Genomic DNA, 22,758 nt, shown 5'->3' with positions numbered 1-22,758 from the left:
AGTGTACTGTACATATTTTATATAAATAAAATTTCTTTTTGAATGCAGTGTACGTTTTTGAAAATGTGACACCACACATACCATTTTCTTTACTTCAGAAGATAGCATTTTGCTGTATTCACATATTAGTGTTCTTGACAGAAGCTAATGTTCTAAGACTTTCCAGCAGCCATATTTTGGAAAATGGTCCTGTGCTATTTCCCCCTCTCTAAATTGATATATAAAATATCCATGGGCATAAAATCATTTTTTCTCTCTCAAAAGTATACACTATAATTTATCAAAATGAACTCTGAACTTACAGGATTTGGGAAGGTGCAACATTATTTCTACACATCTTTATACTATTAGTTTTATTTCACAGTGTATTTATAAATAGAAGAAAAAATGTGAATTGACTAATTCCATTTCTGGAAGTAAACATAACTGAGAATAAAATATCTTCCTGCTAGGGTCTTATTTTATCTACATTTTGGATTTTTTTGAAAAAGTTTGTAAATTTTTTTAAGGAATTTGAATTAAATAGACTTAACAACAATATTTCTGATAAGATCCGGCCTTATAATCACTGGTTATTTCAGCAAAAGTAGAGGTACTCCAGAACAATAAAATAAATTGGAACAATTGACTATGTTCATTTTAATGTTTTCCTCTACGAAGTAGCTGGAATCCTTTAGGAAGGATCTCTGAATTTCTACTTCAGCTCTCAAAATTCATAATTTTACATACATGCATGAGGTCTGAACAAACTCCTGATACTATCTCCCCTCAAATGTTCGTTCACCCATTTAAGTTTCCAGATATTTAATCATGAAGGCAAGGTCAAATGCCAGCAGTGTTCTAACACTAAGGTCATATTCAGTAACAGTCATTTCTGCTCATATATCCTCAATTCTTTATCTCATTGACTGGGTGGCATTTATTACTTTCTACTTTTAATCTGTCTCACTATATTTTAAATCTCATTGTTTTGTACTTCTTTATTTCAAGGATAGTACAGTACTTCCCCTTTGTGAGTAATCAATAAAGATATATTATTTTTAATAAAATAAAAGAAGTGTAATGCAGGATGGATTCTGAGAGATCACAAGTCATGAAATAAATATTCAGTTCAACATATACTATTTAATATTTTCAATACAGAACATGCTTGATAGTTAGTAACATGACACATACAATTTTCATCTGGAGGTTGATAGGGAAATTGGCAAGTTGTCAATTTTGATGGAAGGTAGAAAGTGTTGGTTGCGTTTGAATTATAGAACCATTTATTCAGTTGAAGGTGGGCTATTGTGGACTGAGCTATTTAGAAACTTGAAGTCAAATGATACAGTTGGGTTTTCAAAAGAAAGGAAAGAATTCATTGGAAGGGATAAAATACAAAAGTTCATTCAAATTAAAGCATATATTACACTGAATCATGATAAAGCATTATACAAATGTTTTGATGACACCAGTAATTTATTTCTTTAAGAAATGGAAATATGACTGTGGATATAGAGCGAATGGCAGAGGATGGGCTCGCTTTATATGCTGCAGACTGTTTAATTCCTGGCATCATGTATGGTCCCCGGAGCACTGCTGATAGTGACCACTGAGCACTGTTCTTGTCCACAAAACACACAAAAAATTGAATGGCAATCATGTTTGGTCTATAGTCTACTTTCAGCATGCTTCTCTCATCCTGGGAGGATCCTCCCAACACCCTTTATTTGGTGCTCTCTTCTCTGTCTGAGCTGCCTTTTCCCCTAGCATGTGTGGCTGGCCTCCAAGCCATGGAGCAAAATTCCTGGTACTAATATTGGCAATTCCTGAGTGTTAGTCTCCTGTTTTGTTACTTTATGTTCCCCAGATGAATGCAGTCTTTCTATATCTATCCCGCTCTTTCTGACTCATTTTGCTTACCATGATGCTTTCCATGTAGTACCACTTGTATGTAAATTTCATAACTTCATCTTTTCTAACCGCTACATAGCCCTTGATGGACAGATGGGTATTTGATCATTGTATAATTCAAACTCAAGCACAAAATTTGTAAGTGTGCAACTGTACCTCATGGTGTCTCACTAAATAAAAATTTTAAAAAAATGAAATTTTTAAAGTCACATTTTTTAGACAGGGAAGATATTTTTATCCATAGATAAAAGCTTTAACAGGGATTTAGAAACAGAAGAGTGACAAAAATAAAAGAAGGAAGGAAAACATACAGCAGGGAGATAGCAACCCAACAAAAAAGATAAAAGAATAAGATATTCAGTGGATATTCAGCTTTTTTGGATCTAAAATGAACTCAGTAACACTTATTTTACAGGATAATTAAGAAGAGGGAATGAAACTACATATATAATGCAACTGATATATATTAAGGATTCGCTACTAGATAATGCCCATAGCATTATTCAATTGGGAAATTTCTGAATTTTCCTGTTTAAAGGCCTTATGATGTTAGATTAAACATTAGTTGAAATCAGGTTGGTTCCGTGTAAGACAAATGACCTGCCCACTATAATATCACTCCAACCCCCAAAATGTACTCTTTTTTGGGGGGAGGAGAATGGGGGAACACCTAGGAATGTTTAGGAGTGAGTCCTGGCTTTATGCTCAGGAATATTGCCAGGCAGCACTTGGAGGATCACATAGGATACTGGGGATTAAAACAGGGTGAGCAGAATGCAAGGCAAATGCCTTACCCACTGTAATATTGTTCGGGCCCCCATAATAATGCTTACATTTATTGCATTGACATACAAAATTATGGCAACTACCATCACAGATGTGCCCATTACTCTGAACCCTTACCTCATATCACCTCTTTTCTCATCTTTGTTCCTCTCCATTTTACCCACATGTTACTGATTTTATAGTGAGAGTTTTGGTGCATACTATTACCTTGGTTTACCGCCACAAATGTGCTTTGTTCCCTCCACCTAAAAATTCTCTTGGAAGAGAAATACATTGCTAACCATGCGACGAGGTATAAGGAGTTGGTTAACTATTTATTTTTTTTGATTGCATAAAATATTTAAAATATAAGATGTCATAATTTTCCCATTTTATAGTATTAGGCCAATTTACAGGGGTAGGAAATCATCATCATTGCATATTTCAGAATATTTTTACTACCCCCTAGGAAACCCTCTACCTATTAGCTATCTTTTCTCATTCTGGTTCTCAACCTAGCGCTCTTGTAACTATTAATTTAGCTTCTGTCTCTATGGATTTGACTGTTCTGGATATTTTAAATGAATTATACATAGTCTTTCCAGGCGAGCCCCTTTCAAGTTTTGTAATGTTGAATTCGGATAAAATTTATTTATCAATGTTGTAACACGTATAAACAATTCTTTCATTTTTATGTTGTTTGGAAAGCATATTTTGTTTATGCCATTTGCCAGCTGAAAGGTATTAGGGTAGTTTCCACTTTTCAAGGAAAATGAAAAATGCCACTATGGTGATTCATCACTAGGTTTACTGAGTACATATACTTCCAATTCTCTTCAAAAGTACAACTAGGAATATAATTGCCAAGAGACATTTTTTTTCTCTCTAAGAAATTGACCTAATATCAGATGTTACCAACATTAAGGCCAAAGTTAGAGCTTATCCAAGTCTTCCTTAACACATTATGCTATGTATATTTTTTACTATGGTACTGTTGCATGTGTAAAGTGGCTTTTTTTCTGCAGTTCTAATTTGCATTTCCCTGAATATTGACAAAAATTGAGAATATTTTTTGTGGTTTTGAAAACTTTATAGCCCTTTTTAAGATAATTTGTCTATTTTAAAAAGTTACTTTTTTGCTAATTTGTTAGTGATATTTATGCGGTCACGGTCATGGTCCTCCTGTTGTTCATCAATTTGCTCAAGCGGGCCCAGTAACATCTCCATCATGAGACTTGTTGTTACTGTGTTTGGCATATTGAATACATCATGGGTAGCTTGCCAGGCTCTGCCGTGCGGGCGAGATCCTCTCGGTAGCTTGCCGGGCTCTCCGAGAGGGGGGAGGGATCGAACTCGGGTCGGCCATGTTGGCTGCATGCAAGGCAAACGCCCTACAGCTCTTCTATAGATTGATACATAAAAATTATCTTCTTTGGAGCCTTGAAGACTCACATTAGTACTTCTTATGGAGATCTGCTAGCTAGCAATTGTTTCTGGTTTTTGTTTATCTAATTTTTCAGGATATGAAATTCTTGATTGGCAGTAATTTTTCTTATCCCTTAATTGTTATACCACTGATTTGTGGCCTCTGTGGTTTCTAGACAAGGAAAGAAGTCAGCTCTTCATCTAACTAGGATCATATTTATATAATGACTCACTTTGTTGCTTTCAAGAACACCTCAAGAATCCTTAGTTTGACTCTGATGTCTAAGTGTGGATTTCCTTGGTTTCTTCTTGGAAAATTTTCAGCAAATTTTTTGACATCCAGATTAATGCTTTCATCAAATTTGGAAAACTTCCAGCCATTACTTATAAAAATAGTCTTTTTGTTCCCCTCCCTGTCTGCAACTCTCAAAATGCATACTTTATTTTACTTCATTGTGTCACTTTTTTCTATTTTTTTATTAAGTCATCTTGAGATATAGAGGTACAAAACTGTTGATAATTGAGCCTCAGTCATACAGTATTGTAGAAACTATCCCTTGAACAGTGCACATTTCCAACCACCAATGTTCCCACATTGGTTTCTAAGCATATGTTTATTTTTCCTTCCCTCCCTCCCTCGTTTCCTTCCTTCCTTCCTTCCTTCCTTCCTTCCTTCCTTCCTTCCTTCCTTCCTCCCTCCCTCCTTCCCTCCCTCCTTTCCTCCCTTCTTACCTTCCCTTCCTTTTTTCTTTCTTTCTCTCCTTCCTTTCGTTCCTTTTATTCATCCTTGCAGATTTAGAAATCAATACAATTGACATTCACTTTTATGCACTTTTCTCTGCCATTAAATCATTCTCTTGAACCTCCCCATATCAAATTAGTCAACCAGTCATGTTAATATATGTTACTTTGTAACTGCTCTTTGGTTCTTTTAATTTTAATTTTTATTTATTTATTTATTTGGCTTTTTGGGTGACACCGGCGATGCTCAGGGATTACTCCTGACTCTGCACTCAGGAATGATTCCTGACAGTGCTCAGGGGACCATATGGGATGCCAGGGATTGAACCCAGTTTCGCTGTGTGCTAGGCAAACACCCTCTCCACTATAGTATCACTCAAACCCCATTTTGGTTCTTTTTAAAATTTCCAATATTTTATTGGCATTTTATTTTTTATTTTAAAAAAATCACATTTTAATCTTCTATGCCTAAGTTCCTTTAGTTCAGAATTTCTCAAACTTATTGGGTTTACTGCCTTTTCAGAACAAAAGTTACTGCAGATTTGCTCAGCACTTCTGTAACTTCCCACAGAAACTTACTTTCACTCAGTGACAAATAGAAAAATCCTCCGAATTGCATCCAAAGTCCCTAAGATCATTTAAGCAAGTCCTGGAGCTGTGACATTGTATCACTGGCTTTGAGAAACATGGATTTTAGTTGTTTGCATTTACAATAGTTGATTACAGTCTCTGCTAGTAGATCTACTAATAATACAGACATCTCTAAGGATTGATTTGCTCGAGCGGGCCCAGTAACGTCTCCATTGGAGATTTTGTTTTTACTGTGTTTGGCATATCGAATACATCACGGGTGGCTTGCCAGGCTCTGTCGTGCAGGCGAGATACTCTCGGTAGCTTGCCGGGCTCTCCGAGAGGGGCGGAGGAATCGAACTCGGGTCGGCCATGTTGGCTGCGTGCAAGGCAAACGCCCTACTGCTGTGCTATCGCTCTAGCCCCTCTAAGGATAGTGCTCTATTTTTTTTGGAGGGGGGGTTGATTTTGACTCCATACCTGGTGGTGCTCAGGACATAATCTTGACTCATCATAGAGGAAGTACTCCTAGAGGTGATTGGTGCATCAGATGTGGTACTAGAGATCAGTTCTGAGTCAACTGTTAGGCAAGTACCTAACCTCTATACTACCTCTCAGAACCTGGTGTCAATTATTTTTGACACATTTTTCCTTATCACTATGGGTAATTTTTTGGTGTGTGTGTGTGTGTGTGTGTGTGTGTGTGTGTGTCTTTTTGGATCATACCCAGCGATAGTCAGGGTTTACTCCTGGCTCTGCACTCAGGAACTACTTCTGTCAGTGCTCAGGAAATCATATGGCATGCCAGAGATTGAACCCTGGTCAGCTTCCTGCAAGGCAGACACCCTACCCTCTGTACTATCACTCCGGCCCCAGGTAATTTTTTCTTGCTTCCAAATGTGTCTCATAATTTTTGAATTATAGTAATTCAACTTTTAATTTCAACTTGATACCTCAAAACATTATTTGCTCACCATCCCTAAAAGGGATTTATTGCTACTGTTTGTTGAATTCCTAGAATGATTTTGTTAGTGTTCATTTTTGTTGCCTGTAACTGCTGAAGTAGCTAACTGATTGTTAGGTATTGGTTGTTAGGTATTGAATGGATGGGGACATCCTCAGATTCTTTTTTCATGTCTTCCAGCCTTTGCTGGGAGGCCTTGGGTGTGTTACATCTTCAGAGCTATAATGCTTCATTAGACATAATGTTATCATAAAGACAGTACTTTAGGGAGTGCCTGCTTGAAGTTTATCACTCTCCCATTTGACTTCCAACATGGACCCATGGTCAGCCATGGTGATAATTTAGGGTCATCTCTTCTCTTTTGCTTGTAAATTTCTGAATTCCCAGGAATATCTCAACACTTGCCAAAGTATTCCATGGGTATCCCATTCACCAGTTTTACCTTGTAAATGTTTCCATTCGTTTTTCATTGAATCAGGTCAATGAAGTGTTAAACTAGTGTCCCAACTGCTTTTGAGAGTTTCTCCAAAGATAGAAAAGTTTGCACAGAGGGAACCCTCAATAAAATTGAGAAAGGCCTGACAGTGTAGGTTTACTCTGAAGTGTAAGTGTGTCATATAGGGTAAATCTCTGGCTTTACCACTCTGGCTTTGAGGAGCTCTGAACCTTTAACTCTTTCCAGTTACTGATAGATTACTGTTACATAGGGAAGCAAAGTGATTTATGAGGCTGTTCATTCTGATTCTTCCACAGGGTAGGCAAAAATGTTAAGCTAAAAAAGGTCAGTAAATTAATTTTGCCTCCAAATGTTACCATTTCTTTGTTCCTGAATACACATTATTTTGGCCAATATTTCACGATCACGACCATCCTGTTGTTCGTCGATTGCCTCGAGCAGGCCCCAGTAACACGTCTCCTTCGTCCTAGCCCTGAGATTTTTTTAAAAAGTGCCATATTCAAGGCTCTTTCGGGGTTAGGAGAATGAGACCCATCATTGTTACTGGTATTTGGCATATTAGGTATGCCACGGGGAGTTTGCCAGACTCTGCTATGTCAGCAGGTTACATTCGGTAGCCTGCCAGTTTGTCCAAAGTAGGAATGAGATAATAAGATGTCGCTTCCGGGAGCTGGGTTTTATAGTCTCTGAGTCTTGGCCGTTGGTGGGATTACACAGCGCCAGGGGGCCAGTTGTTGGGTGTGACCCCTGCCTACTGGAAGAAGGAGGATCTGGGTGAAGGATGCTCAGCCCCCATCCGAGCAGGCTTAGATATCTTAGCCCCGGAACCTTCATGCCTTTGTTCCTCTGCCGGTACCTTCATGCGTGTGGAGAGTGGTCTTAGCATGGTGGTGACTGGTTCTGGAGGTCTTCGGCTGCTGGCGCCCTGGTCGGGGTGGGGAGGAAAACTCAAACTGCTCCCCTCCAAGGGGCCCCGGTGAGGACAGCCAGGCGCGGGGGCAGGAGACTCTGCCAATATTTAGCATATTGAAAAGTTTGTTTGGGGATGTATGCATAGTGTAGCAGTTCAGATGCTGGCCTTGCATGGGGCTGACCCAGGTTTAAACTCTGGAGCATATATTGCCCCCGAAGTACCACCAAGAGTGAGTCCTTAGCACTGCGGGGAATGGCCAACAACAACAAAAAAAAAACAGAAATAAAATACTGGTGTTTAAATTTCTTTTGCCCAGTCTTCCCCTTTTTTATAAAGTGGATTTTTAGTAGTCTTTTACATTAATATTTGGGACTTAATGGTAAGAAATCATGGTTTAATGATTGTAAGATCCTGACAAGAATGTCCTTTATAAAACTTTAAATTTCTTGATATATTTACATTGACTTTTAATATGTCATGTGTTATATTCATGATTAATAAACATACTTGATTTCCACTAAAAAAATTAACCTGGATATTTCTACCTTTTCTCTAGAGGACATCAGCTCAAATGCATACATTTGTTTTAAAGTACATGCAGCATTCTGGGTGTCTAAGTGTTGCACAGTTCTTTATATTATTTGATGGTTAAAAGAATGCTCTGTATCCTTTATGTTTGCAAATCATTGAAGACACATAGGACTAAAGAAGATGAAAGATGTTTTAGCCATTATGTGTCAGCTTAGCTGTTTGATGGAGGGCAAATGAGAGGAAGAGCTAAGTGTGAGGCCTGTATTCTTAAGAATAAATGAAACTCTGCCATCATGTTAGTTCTTCAAGTGGGCAGCTGCCTTCATATACATGTAATTGTTCTCCAGCATTGAACCAGTCCAAAAGTCATAATATTTTAGAAAGAGTAGAACTCACACAGTTGTGCTTTTAGTCCAGTGCTTGGTTAATTATAGACAGGACTTGGTATTTACTTAGAAAATAGCAGGACAATGACAGTTTGATTTATATGTATTTTTTATCCATATATCTCAATTAGCATTGTATACCCCAGCTATGACTCTCATCACTTTTTATTTACTTAATCCACCTCCAGAATTTATTTTATAGAAATGAATGAAAATAAGATGTATTATGATTTTGATAATCAACCATACACCCAACACTGGATTTGGCACAGGGATTATACAATGAAATGAAACTTTAATTTAATTTAATTTCTTTAAATGAAACTTTAATTTTTAAGCATCAGTATGGCAGAAAAATAAGTCTTGAAGCTCAGTCTTTCTATCAGTAGAAGCAGTGAACAGTGATTTCCTGCAGTCTCAGGGTCATATTTTCCTGGAATAATCATTGTAAGACTTGCTGTAACAACAGTTCTTTGCCCTAATATCCATTTTCTGAATCCCTTGTTTCTCTAATACTGTTTGTGGATTTGTATAACGACCTTAAAGTTGAAATATGATACCATAATAGTGTATCCTCCTGCCTGTCCTTGCCATTTAAACCACAATGTGAATGTGATGAAGAATAAAGGAAGATATTATGAATGGAACAAAATAAGAGCTGAATGGAATCATTGGAAAATAGGGAAAGATGTCACATTTGACTTTGCCAAATCAGGTGGAAATTAAAGTTGATTATTCTTGTCCAAGTGACCCTAAATTACCTCATTCTTGCATATTGTAGGAAAATAAAATAATGACATTCATTTTCAACTATTCCCTCATTATATTTTCCAGACCTGAAGGCACTGCAATTTAATATGCTAGGTAGTTCCTACGTGGCATCTGTAGTTTTTAGCACCATATGATGGATCGTAGGTCTCTTTCCTCTCACCAGGTGCACCAACCTAAGGAAGTAGTCAGTCCTACCCTTTTACCTGTTCTCAAAAAAAGAAAGAAAGAAAGAAGGAAGCAAGGAAGGAAGGAAGGAAGGAAGTAAGGAAGGAAGGAAGGGAGGGAGGAAGGGAAGGAAGGAAAGAGAGAGAGGAAAGAAAGAAAGAAGAGAGAAAGAAAGAAAGAAAGAAAGAAAGAAAGAAAGAAAGAAAGAAAGAAAGAAAGAAGGAAGGAAGGAAGGAAGGAAGGAAGGAAGGAAGGAAGGAAGAAATGAAGGAAAGAATAAAGAAACCCAAAAAAATTAATCTAAGTAGGACCTAGAGATTTTTTTAGAGTACTTTTGGGAACTTTCTTTAACTAAGCTAAAGGTTAATCTAATGAACAACAGATGATACAGCAAAGAATTTGGTGATGAAAATCTAAATATTTTTCTTGCTTCAAAGTTATTGTTAAAGATTAAGGAAATTAAGCGGGTAATTAAAAACTCCAATGCAAACAATGGAAAGACATGCTGAGGATGGAAGACAAGTATAATGATTTTAAAAAGCATACTTTAGTGCAATTTTAGAAAACAGATTATTTTTTCTTTTTAGTTTCATAGGACAGGGATTGTTCAGATGATGATGGAAGTGCTAGAAAGCTCATTTGATCACTTGATCACTCGACATCCCATTACTCATCGATTTGCTTGAGTGGGTGCCAGTAACATCTCCATTCGTCCCTGTCACGTCTAGTGTAGCCCAATGGCATCTGCTAGCTCTAGGAACACAAAGAGCTTCAAATCGATTGTTCAAGGTCTTGATGAAGAAGTCTGACCATCTCGTAGGTGGGCAGCCACACAATCTTTTGACATCCCATGGAATCCAGTCTGTAACGGCCCTAGTCCAGCAGTCCTTTTCAAATCGCATTACGTATCCAGCCCATCTGATTTTCTTTTTCTTTTTAAAAAATTTTTATTAGTGAAACACCATGGGATACAGTTGTAGACTGACAAATGTTTGTGCTTGGGTTTCAGTTTTATAATGATCGAGTACCCATCCCTCCACCAGTGCCCACTCTCTACCACCACTGATCCCAGGATCCCTCCCACCCCCCCATCCCTCACATCCCACCCTGCCTCTGTGGCAGGACATTCCCTTTTGTTCTGTCTCTCCTTTTGGGTGCTGTGGTTTGCAAAAGAGGCATTGAGTGGCAATCATATTCGATTTATAGTCTACTTTCAGCATGCATCTCCCATCCTGGGAGAATCCTCCCAGCACACTTTATTTGGTGCACCCCATCTGATTTTCGACGCCTTGGCAAATGAGACAGCATCACTGATTCTTGATCTTTGACAGAGGTCAGAACTCCAGATTCTTTTTCTCACTTGAGTGAAGCATATACTCCAAGCATAGCTCTTTGGATTCCTGTTTGAGAGACCCAAAGAGCATTCTCATCCTGTTTGCGTAGGGTTCAGGTCTCTGAGGCATATGTTAATAGAGGAAGAACAGTGGAATCAAAGAGATATGCCTGGAGTCAGAGGTTCTTTGTCCTCTTAGCTATTTCATCAACACTCTTGAAGGCATTCCAAGCCGCTCTCTTCCTCCTTCGAAACTCAGGTGCCAGGTCATTCATCATGTTGAGTTCTCAACCTAGGTACACATAACTCTTGCATTCAGGATGTTCATCCCATTGAGAGCGAATGGAACATCAGAAATGAGACTGTCTCTCAAAAACATTGTCTTCATGAGATTCAGCTGCGGTCAGACATTTCCACACTCACAGTCGAAATCGGGCAGCATTTGTGCTAGTTGGCTAATGTTTGGTGTTATTAGAACAATGTCATCAGCAAAGTGGAGGTGGTGTATTTACCAACTATCTGTCTTCACTCCCATTCCTTCCTATTCTAGTCATCACATGTTGTTCTTGAGGACGGCACTGAGAGTTTTGATGAAATGGTATCACCCTGCCGAACCCCTCTCTTGATATCGATGATCACTTCCTTGTAGAATGGTGAGATACTGGTAGTGAATCTGTAATACAGCTCATGGAGGATCCTGATGTATTGAGTTCGAATGCCCTGATTGGCCAGTGCTTCAATGACCACTTCCATCTCAACAGAATCAAAGGCCTTCTTTAAATGAATGAACGTTAGACACAGCACCATCTTGAACTCTTGAGAAACCTCAATGTGCTTGGTTACTGTGTGCATATGTTTGCTCATGCTGAATCCTTTTCGGAACCCAGCTTGCTCACATGATTGTCCTTCATCTAGTGTTCTGCCAATCCTATTCAGAATGACTCGAATGAACAGCTTGTAGATGACAGACAACAGGCAGATCGGGCGATAGTTGCCAATGTGTGGATATCTCCCTTCTTATACAGTAGAACAGTCCTGATGGTTTATCACTGGGACAGAACCTTCCATTCAGACAGGTAGAATGTGAAGAGCCGAGCCAGCGTATTGATGAGTACTGACGGCAGGTTCTTCAGGTGTTCAGGTCTGACCTTGTCTGGGTCAGATGCTGTTTGCTTCTTCACTGATGAAATGGCGTGTTGGGTTTTGGAAGGGAGAATGTTGGGAACAACATATCAATCCTGGAGGATTTGGTATGTGGGCAGTTGGACGTGGTATCAAGAGATCCGACTATAAGTCATGGATAATCTTCTCCATTGCCCATCTGGAAGATACGATAGATCCATCAGGATATCAGAGTGTAGTCATCTTGGTCTTATTGTTGATGAAGGACAGACTAGCATTGCAAATACTTTCTCCTGATTCTGCCTCATCTACCAGCACTGGTGCTCTTCTCTCTTTGAGGTCTTCCTTTAATTGCTTCTCTTCACAGCTTTGTGAGCTTGGACATTAGCTTGTGGTTGCCTGAGGCCTGTGCCAAACCACGTTGGTAAATGAGCTTGAGAGTTTCTGAAAACAGGAGTCTTTTCATGGCTTTCCCACTCTTGGAATTCCTTGTGTAGTCATGGAGGTGCTGAACCATTTTTGCCACTGTTCCTCAAAGCATGCAACAAAAGAGGCATCGTTAGTGTCGGTGTCCTTGTCAACATGAACTTGGCCATGAGCATTGATCCATTCGAGTGCCTAACAACCCAAATCAGATGATTACTCTTGAATAATTGTGGTTCACTCTTGGCAGTTTCTATCTTCGTCATTTACACACCGACGTCCAATTATGGTGAAGAAGAAATTGAGAAGTTCTACATGGAGCTGGAGAAGTTCTATAAAGAAGACCACACCTTTTACAAGATTATTGTTAGTGATTTTAATGCCAAGATAGGACAGAGAAGGTCGCCCAAAGATCTTCACATTGTGACCCATGGGCTAGAATGGAACTAATGGAGTGAGAGACTGTCTGAGTTCATCATGTCAACGAAGACCATCCATGGTAACTCACAGTTGCAGAAGGTCAAATCTAAACGTTGGACATGGGAGTCTCCCACTTAAAAGTTCCACAAGGAAATTCCACATCATATTCAATAGTCGATTTTGCCTGACAAATGTCATTGTTGTCCCAAAATTCCAAACGGGATCGAATCATTGTCTCCTTCATGAAAAATTCTACTTCATGGAGCAGGGAGAAAGGACTGCAAAGTTTAAGAAGAAAACTCCCAGAATGACAACCAACTAGGAGCTCTTTGGCAATATTACGGCAATGTGTGAAGATACCATCGTTGACAACATGGACAAGGAATATGATCAACTTGTTTAGCACCTCCATGACTGCGTGAGGAATTCCAAAAATAAGTTTAGTGCCAGGAAAATGGTTGATGTGACTCTGATGTCATATGTACAGGGAATGAGGTCAGAGGGAATTTAAATCCAGATCATGAAGAAACTCAGAAATAGGCCTACCTAGATGTAATTCTGAAAGGAATTGGAAGCCTCTGGAAAGATATAGTTTGGTGATGCAGCTTTACTGGGTTTTAAGGTTAGCTTGGGCAGTTTTGTAGAGAAAGTGGCAGCAAAGCAATATCTTCTGAAGCTCCAGAGTTGGTTCAGCTAATGATGCAACATGATGGTAAAAGGGAGGCTGGTGTGAAGAAGGGGACTTGTCTGATTTGGGATATTTTGGAGGACTGCCAAAGTAGTTTGGATATCACCTTACAGCTGCATAATAGCCAATTATAAGGATGTACCGATAACTTAATTAAACATTTGAAGGGATAATTTAAAACCCAAGTAATCAGCGCATGTTCTGAGATCCATTATTAGGTTTCTATCTCCATATTGCCTCCTTTTATACACTGTAAATATCACTTAAAAGGAATAAGGTGGAATCCATTTTCACTAAAGAAAAAAAAAGTTGCTGTAATTATAACTTTTTCAACCATTATCTTATAGTAGTAAAATTTAATTTTCAAATAAGAATTCATATGACCTGTGAAGATAATTTTATATAACCACACAAACTATTATTTCTACCAAAATTAATTTACTAACTTGTATATGTTTGGATTTAAAATCAAATACAGTAAACTTGTAGAATGTTATATTGTCATTGTCCTCCCATTTATCATCGATTCACTCGAGCAGGCACCAGTAACGTCTCCATTGTGAGACTTGTTACTGTGTTTGCCATATCAGATACACCACAGGTAGCTTGCCAGGCTTTGCCATACAGTGAGATACTGTTGGTAGCTTGTCAGGCTCTCTGAGAGGGGCAAAAATATTGAAACTGGGTTGGCTTCATGCATGGTGAATGCCCTACCCGCTGGGCTATCACTCCAGCCCTCTATTAAGTATATATGGTATTCTGGATAATAGAATGTGATATTACGGTAGAAATCAGAGGTTGTAATTAAACCATACTTTGACTATAATTCAAAATCAAACCTATGAAAATGTGAATAATTTAGCACAGTAGCACGGTACTCCCATTGTTCATTGATTTGCTCGAGCAAGCCCAGTAACATCTCCAATGTGAGAGTCATTACTGTGTTTGGAGCGATAGCACAGCAGTAGGGCGTTTGCCTTGCATGCGGCCGACCAGGTCGACCTGGGCTCGAACTTAGATAAACCATTAAAAATCTTTATGTACTTCAAAACTCATCTTAAAAGATTATGTATCCAGCAAGTGTTTCAACAGGCAACTTATTTTTTATGTTTATTATTAACTTCCATTATGTTCATTAAGATGTTAAACTTAATCCCCAATCACCTAAATCTTTCATGAGCACTCCATGTAGAAAATAACATTGTAGATGCTTTATTTTGGGGAAATTGCTTACTTTTGCATAAAAACTTTTTTTAAGATAGAGGAAAATATTAGAAGAACTTGTTTATGTACTTAAAACTTCAGATATATTGGTCATGAATACAGGCATAAAGGGAATACATCACATACACTTGGAAGAAAACCTTAGAAGTATTGAGCTCAAAAGGAATGAATAATAGCCATGAGTTTGCTGCCCAGGATTCAATCAATTTTCACTTATTTACTGGCTTGGGGAATAAAAGAATGTGGGTGTGGTCACTTTTGCAACACACAATGCGCCGTCGTTGTTCGCAATATTTTTATAATCTAGTTGAAGGATACAGGGTCACACACCAATGTTTTTGCGATTTGTTGTTTGCTGTTCCTTTTGTGTGGAATGCCTTCTTTTCCTCCCTGGTCACACAATTGCTAATTATCTTTCCATTTACCAGGGTGACATCTGTGAAGCTTTTCTTTACACATCAAACAGAATGAATCATAGCCCTTATTACTTATCTTTGCTTGGTTGCCTGTCTATAAAACCACAAGTTCCTTTGGGAAAATGACTGTGTCCCAAATGTTCAATGTCGTATCTTAAAAATAATTTTGGGCATAATCAGTACAGATTAATAACTAATAATAGTATGAGGCGATTCATGACATGTCCTAAATGTCCGGTGTTGATGAGAAGTGTCTTGAGCATTTAGAATTTCTAAAGAGAAAGAGATGAAAAGTGAAGTAACCTTTGGTTCCAACTGAAGAAGCAACTTCAGGACACAGAATGGATTCTCTGAGGTTTCATTTGATTCTGCAGTAAATTAGGAAGGGGAAAGTTTCAAATGGGAGCCTGAGGATGGACTGCAGAAGACGTTTTCAAGTTTCTGCCCCTCTATTTCTATATTTCAAAGTTAGAGTTTTAAAACAATGAATATCCTGAACTGATCAGCTTCATATCAACACAACCTCAGCATGGCAGAGGAGATTACAGGGAGGTGTTGTTCTCTGGAGAATCCAGGGAAATTCATTGCAAATTCTCTCATATTGACTCTCAGGAGTGAATTGAGAGACCGGAAAGATATTATGGCTGATAAGGCACTTGCCAGATGCACTGCTGACATGGGTTTGACCCTTAGCACCAAATAGGGTCCCCTGAACTTGCCAGAATGATCTCGGATTATAGAACTGGGATAAACACTGAATATAGGAAGTTGTGGCCACCAGATAATAAGCAACAATAGAAGTGACTTGAAGAGTAAGAAAAATCGAGATAAAATAAAGGCACGTTCTTAAAGCACTGAATGAATACATGGGATTATGATTACTGGAGCATTTCCTGATGTATACTTGAATATCTGGTTAGATATGGAATAGTGTATATGCAATCAGTCTTTGGTGTATACATTCAGTAATCAAGAATCCTACTGAACTAGATTTGAAACACAACAGGATGTATCCTCCATTAATATTTTGAGCAGTTACCTTTGCAGCTTCACTAAAGAATTAAAGACCTTTCCTGGAAATAAATTGAAATTTTGTCCTACTAAAATTTATTTTTAAATTATGTAGAATAAGAAAAACAAACAAACACTGTCTTCCTGTTGTTTATCAATTTGATCGAGTGGGCCCAGTGATGTCTCCATCGTGAGACTTTTTGTTACCGTGTTTGGCATATCGAATATGTCACAGGGAGCTTGCCAGGCTTTGCCGTGTGGGCAAGATACTCTCGGTAGCTTGCCGGGCTCTCCGAAAGGGGCAAAGGAATCGAACCCGGCTCAGCCGGGCTGGCTTCACACAAGGGAAATTCCCTACTGCTGTGCTATCGCCCTCATATTAAACATAATGAGTCAAGAATTTGTCAGCATATCAAATTAATATTAATTTGCAGCTAGTAATTAGCCATAGAGATAAAAGCAAGCATAGAACAACATTTTTTTTAAATTTATTTATTTTTTAATAGTGAGAGACCATGAGGTACAGTTGTAGACCTACACATTTTTGTGCTTGGGTTTCAGTTATACAATGATCAAACACCCATCCCTCCACCAGTGCGCATTTCCCACCACCACGGATCCCAGCATCCCCTCCCCCCACCCCCAGCCCCCATCCCACCCTGCCTCTGTGGCAGGGCATTTCCCTCTCTCTCCTTTTGAGTGCCGTGGTCTGCAAAAGAGGCATTGAATGGCAATCATGCTCGGTCGACAGTCTACCCTCAGCATGCTCTCCCATCGTGGGCGGATCCTCCCAACACCCTTTATTTGGTGTTCCCTTCTCTTTCTGAGCTCCCTTTTCCCCTAACATGTGTGGTTGTCCTCCGGGTCATTGAGTAAAATTCCTGGTACTAATCTCTGCCATAATTGGGTGTTAGTTTCCTATTTTGTTACTTTATGTTCCCCAGATGAATGCAATCTTTCTATGTCTATCCCTTTCTTTCTGAGTCATTTCCCTTAACATGATACTTTCCATGTAGTACCACTTGTATGTAAACTTCATGACTTCGTCTTTTCTAACAGCTACATAATACTCCATTGTGTAAATGTGCCAGAGTTTCTTCAACCAGTCATCTGTTCTCGGGCACTCAGGATTTTTCCAGATTCTGGCTATTGTAAAGAGTGCTGCAATAAACAGACAATTGCAGATGTCACTTCAGCTATACTTTTTTGCCTCTCTGGGATATATTCCCAGAAGTGGTATTGCTGGGTCAAATGGAGCTCAATTTCTAGTTTTTTGAGAATCATCCATACTGTTTTCCAGAAGGGCTGAACCAGTCAGCATTCCCACCAACAGTGAAGGAGTGTCCCTTTCTCACCACATCCGCGCCAGCACCGGTTGCTTTTGTTCTTGTGGATATGGGCCAGTCTCTGTGGTGTGAGGTGATACCTCATTGTGGTTTTGATCTGCATCTCCCTGATGATTAATGATGTGGAACATTTTCTCATGTGTCTTTTAGCCATTCGGATTTCTTCTTTGTCAAAGTTTCTATTCATTTCATCTCCCCATTTTTTGATGGGGTTGAATGTTTTCTTTTTGTGGAGTTGAACCAGTATTTTGTATATCCTTGAAATTAACCCCTTATCAGATGTGTAGTTGGCGAATATCCTTTCCCATTCTACAACTTTATTTTTTTTATATGACAGTGACTTCAATTCCCAAATTAAGAGGGAAAAACAGAGTTAGTTAATTAAATAATTATGTTTGCAATAATAACTTTTGGGAAAAATATCTTTTAAAACTTTTCATTCCATGTATATAATTTAACACTTGAAATTATTTTATGATTGATAAGTTAATTTTAACTTTTGAAATATTTTTGTTATAATTAAAAATGGTCTCCATAATAATTGAGACAGAGAAAAGTAGTAGGTGTTCAATAAAGTGTTCTGAATTTAGCTGATGAAAAAGCCTTTTCTAAATGCATGGGAGACTTTTTCATTTCATTTCATTTCATCATCCTGTTATTCGTCAATTGCCTCGAGCAGGCCCCAGTAACATCTCTTTCATCCTAACCCTGAGATTATATTCAAGGCTCTTTAGGAGAATGAGACCCATCATTGTTACTGGTATTTGGCATATTTGGTACGCCACGGGGAGTTTGCCAGACTGCCCTGTGGGCAGGCTACATTCGATAGCCTGCAAGTTTGTCCAAAGTAGGAATGAGAGACTAATGGGAGACTAATAAATTTTTAACAAGCAACCTTCCCCAAATAGAAGTCAGATGAATGAACAAGACTTTCCTGATGAATTATTACAAAACACAATATTCAGATATCTGACATGAGTATCTTTCCTTATATTAAAAAAATCGAAATTTTTACTAATTTCTATAAAACTTGACCTTTATGATACCTGGCTGTCTTCCTAGCTTAAAATCCATTAGAAAAATGGGATTAAATGGAAATGACCACCACAACAGGCTCTTACACAATTATATTTTATAACAGGTCTGTGGTTGACAAGTAAAATTTACAAACATTTTCTTTAAAAGGCCAAATAGCAAATCGTTGGCCTTTTCTGTATGTAAAAGTCTCAGTCACACCTATTAAGGTCACTTTGTCTCACTAAGGTCATAATAAACAATATGTAAATAAATAGACCTTGCTGTGTTTCTAGAACACTTAATTTATGAAGTGACTTTGACTTGGATTCGTTCCCAGGAGATGGTTTTCTGACCCCTGGTGTATAGCATAAACTTTGAATCTGATATTCACATAATTTTTCCCTTTGCAAGGAATTTCCTAAATCAACATTGAGTGATATTTGCCCCATTTATTCATTTTAATTTTACAAATTCTGTAGAAGTTATTGGATGATGTTAACCACTGCTTGCCAAAGAATGTGTCACAAAAGTGAATCAATACAAAATAATATATGGCATGAAATTAGAAAAAAATATCCTCTTCACTGTGTTAAAAATGGAAATTACTATATTTCTGCAGACAAAAGCCCAACTGTCAGGAATTAAGAGATTGTTATTTCTGTTTCTATTCAATGAATACCTAATCTTAGACTTCCAGCAACCATTTCCCATTTGAGAAAATATAGATAAATTTGACCTATTTATTGAAGAAGAAATAGCAAATCTCAGATTTGAAATTTAATCATCTGATTCCAAACATGATTAAGAAAATATTGGATAAAAGAAAAATCTAAAGTACAAAGGTTATCATTCTCTCTATTGCTTCTTCATCGTCAGTTAATTCTTTACCCAGGCAATTCCCAGTAGGTGTGAAATAAGCCAAAGACAACAAAACTCACTGTTTGTAGTAACAAATCAGCACAATTCTCATAGACATGTAATTTAGTATAACACATGGCAAAGCAAAGCAGATATGCTCCTATCCCTCACCAATGTTTTGCTGATGAATTCTATGAGTTGCCTTCTACATTAAAGGATACATGCCTTAATTTTTAATTTTTATTTATTTTTATTTTTTACCTGAACTTTTATTTTATTAAATCACTGTTAATTACAAAGTTATTCATAGTTGGGAGTAATGTATAATTGAATGAGGTGCCTGCAAGTAGATCATCTTGCCAAATTTTATATTTCAGGGTTTTTTTTCTATGAGCAATGACATGGAACAATCTTGTCTGAGATTATGCATTTCTAGGCAGAGATTATTTGGGCACCTGTTTTTCATAAAATACTCTGTCATATAGGAGACAAAACTTTCAAACTGTATTAAAATTTAGTTCTCTCGAGTAAGGCTTGAGTTCCAAATTGAAATAGTGAGCTGCCATGTGTCAGAACTCTAAATTTCATTACCAAAGCAGGTGTCAGTATTTGGCATTCCAAACTAGTGTTTGTGATAGCTAAATCATACAATCCAAAACAAAGAGCATAAATGCTCATTGAAAAGAATTCTTCCATGTTTCAGATACTATTCCTAACAGCCCAAACTTCAAACACAGTTACTATAATTACGAGATGGAAGCAATGATTTTATAATTTTTTTTAAATTCCATGGGTGAATTTTATCCATAAGATATATTAGGGATGAAAGGAAAAAAAATTATTCCTCACTGTTAGAAAATCACAGGACCAACCAGAAAAATTATTCCCTACAAGTTGATTTTTAGATATGGCAAGATAAATTTAGTTAACTCCATAATGTATTCATGAATTTATGTAGTTTATATAAATAAAATAAATATAAACAGTTAGTATATATAAACTAAATAAATAAAATATGTAAATTATAAATATGAAGAGAGTTTGAGCAATATATTTATGTTCCCCAAAGTGGGAAGATCTTTTCGCTATTTCTAAAATTTTAAGAATATGTATATTTATTAGGACAGTTATTTGCTGATATTTTTAATTTTTTTCTTTAGTTTTGGGGTCATGCAAAGCAGTTACTCCTGGCAGTCCTCAAAGGACCGTATGAGTTGTATCCAAGGCATGTATCCTACCTGCTATATTATCGCTCCAGCCCTCCTGCTATTTTTAATTCCTGAATCTGTTATTATATCACAGGTATCTATTTACTTCTCACTAGTATCTTTTAAAAACAATACATGAGGGGCTGGAGCAATAGTACATAAGGTTGAGCATTTGCCTTATATGCGGCTGATCAGGGTTCTATCCCTGGTATCTCATATGGTGCCCCCAGTACCACCAAGAGTAATTCCTGAGTGCAGAGCCAATAGTAACCCCTGAGCATAACCGGGTGTGACCCAAAAAGAAAAAAAAAACTAATGCATCACGACAATCATGACCATCATGTTGTTCGTCAATTACCTCAAGCAGTCCCCAGTAACGTCTCCTTTGTCCTAGCCCTGAGATTTTTAAAAAGTGCCATATTCAAGGCTCTTTTAGGGTTAGGAGAATGAGACCCATCATTACTGGTATTTGGCATATTTGGTACGCCACGCCACATGGAGTTTTCCAAACTCTGCCATGTGGGCAGGTTACATTCGGTAGCCTGCCAGTTTGTCCAAAGTACGAATGAGATAATAAAATGTTGTGTGGCTGCAAATGCAGCCACGCGCTTCTAGGAGCTGGTTTTATAGTCTCTGGGTCTTGGCCATTGATGGCCAGTTGGTGAGTGTGACCCTGCCTACTGGAAGAAGGAGGATCTGGGTGGAGGATGCTCAGCCCAGATCCAAGCAGGCTTGGAGATCTCAGCCCCGGGATCCGCATGCCTTTGTTCCTTTGCCGGTACCTTCATGCATGTGGAGAGTGGTCTCAGCATGGTTGTGGCTGGTTCTGGAGGTCTTCGGCTGCTGAAGCTCTGGTTGAGGCGGGGAGGGAAACTAAACCCGCCCCCTCCAAGGGGCCCCAGCAAGGACAGCCAGGCGCGGGGGCAGGAGACTCTGCCCTGTTCTCTTCTGGGATCCGGGTTTTAAAATTCATGAAGAAACAAATTATTGTCACAGCTTCCCAATCCTATTTGTCCAAAGTAGCCTATCCCCTCTTTTCAACATTTTTTGGAGGGGGGCAGTGAAGATTTATTTTTAATATCCATTTGGGACACGCACTGACAACTTTTCTTAGGGTCTGGAGAAATAGTCCAGTGGGTGGGCCCTTCCTTTGCATGTTTAATCTCCAGCATCCCATATGGTCCCTGAGCACTGGTTGGGTGATTCTCAAGGAGAAAGCCACCTGAATGTGGGCACAAAATAAAACAAAACAAAACAAATTTTCTATAAACACACATACACACACACGCATGTATCATTAGAATAGTAGCAATAGTATGTGAGGATGAAAGGTATCTTGTGGACTCATATGCCAAGTGTGTACTGATCAAACATCCCTATTATAAAAGTTTGACTAACTCCCTGCCAAACTGTGGATTAATTCTGATCTGTTTCAAATGAGTTACCAGGATTGTTTTAACTTGAAATTTTATCAGTCTGCAAGATTCCAAATTTGTCATTCTTTCCTCTAAATACATCTTACAATTTTTTCTGTCAAATTTAATTTTGCTTGTTCAGCCTGTGCCTTGAATCAAGAAGTTGATTAAAAATCTAATCAGCAAAAGCTGAAACAAAAATCTGTAGTGCTTTCCCAATAAACTGAATTCCACACGGACATCAAGCATTAATCAATATCCCAGGGCTCTCTTGTTAAACTGGTAAAAACTCTCCCAGACTTTTCCCCATTCTGCCACAGGAGTCAAGGAGTCTGTCAAATGCTTCCTTGAAACATAGAGTCTCTGTGTCTATGGCCCACGTGAGGCCCATAAAGAAAATTCAGAGCACTTAAAAAAGTTGCAATGAATCTGTAATCCCATCATTTTTCCTTATCTCTGGTAAAATATCTGCGATCCATCTCCCCTCAAGTCATATTAGAGACTTTAAAATTGGGTGACCGATATCTGGGACCATCTTTCCTTATCCAGAGCAGTCTCAAGGTAGGAGTCATAATGACTGTATTTCACTGTTCTCCATGCCAAAACCATAACGGCCGTATTTCACCCTTGCTTGGGGCTGTGTCCTTGTGTGAAAGCAGCCCTTTTGCACAGCTGCATACTGAACGCACTTGC

The sequence above is a fragment of the Sorex fumeus genome, unplaced genomic scaffold (genome assembly GCF_029834395.1).
Source record: "Sorex fumeus unplaced genomic scaffold, SorFum_2.1 ptg000048l, whole genome shotgun sequence".
NCBI classification, from domain to species: Eukaryota; Metazoa; Chordata; class Mammalia; order Eulipotyphla; family Soricidae; genus Sorex; species Sorex fumeus.
The sequence above is the reverse complement of the archived record's forward strand: the minus strand, read 5'-3'. Positions refer to the sequence as shown.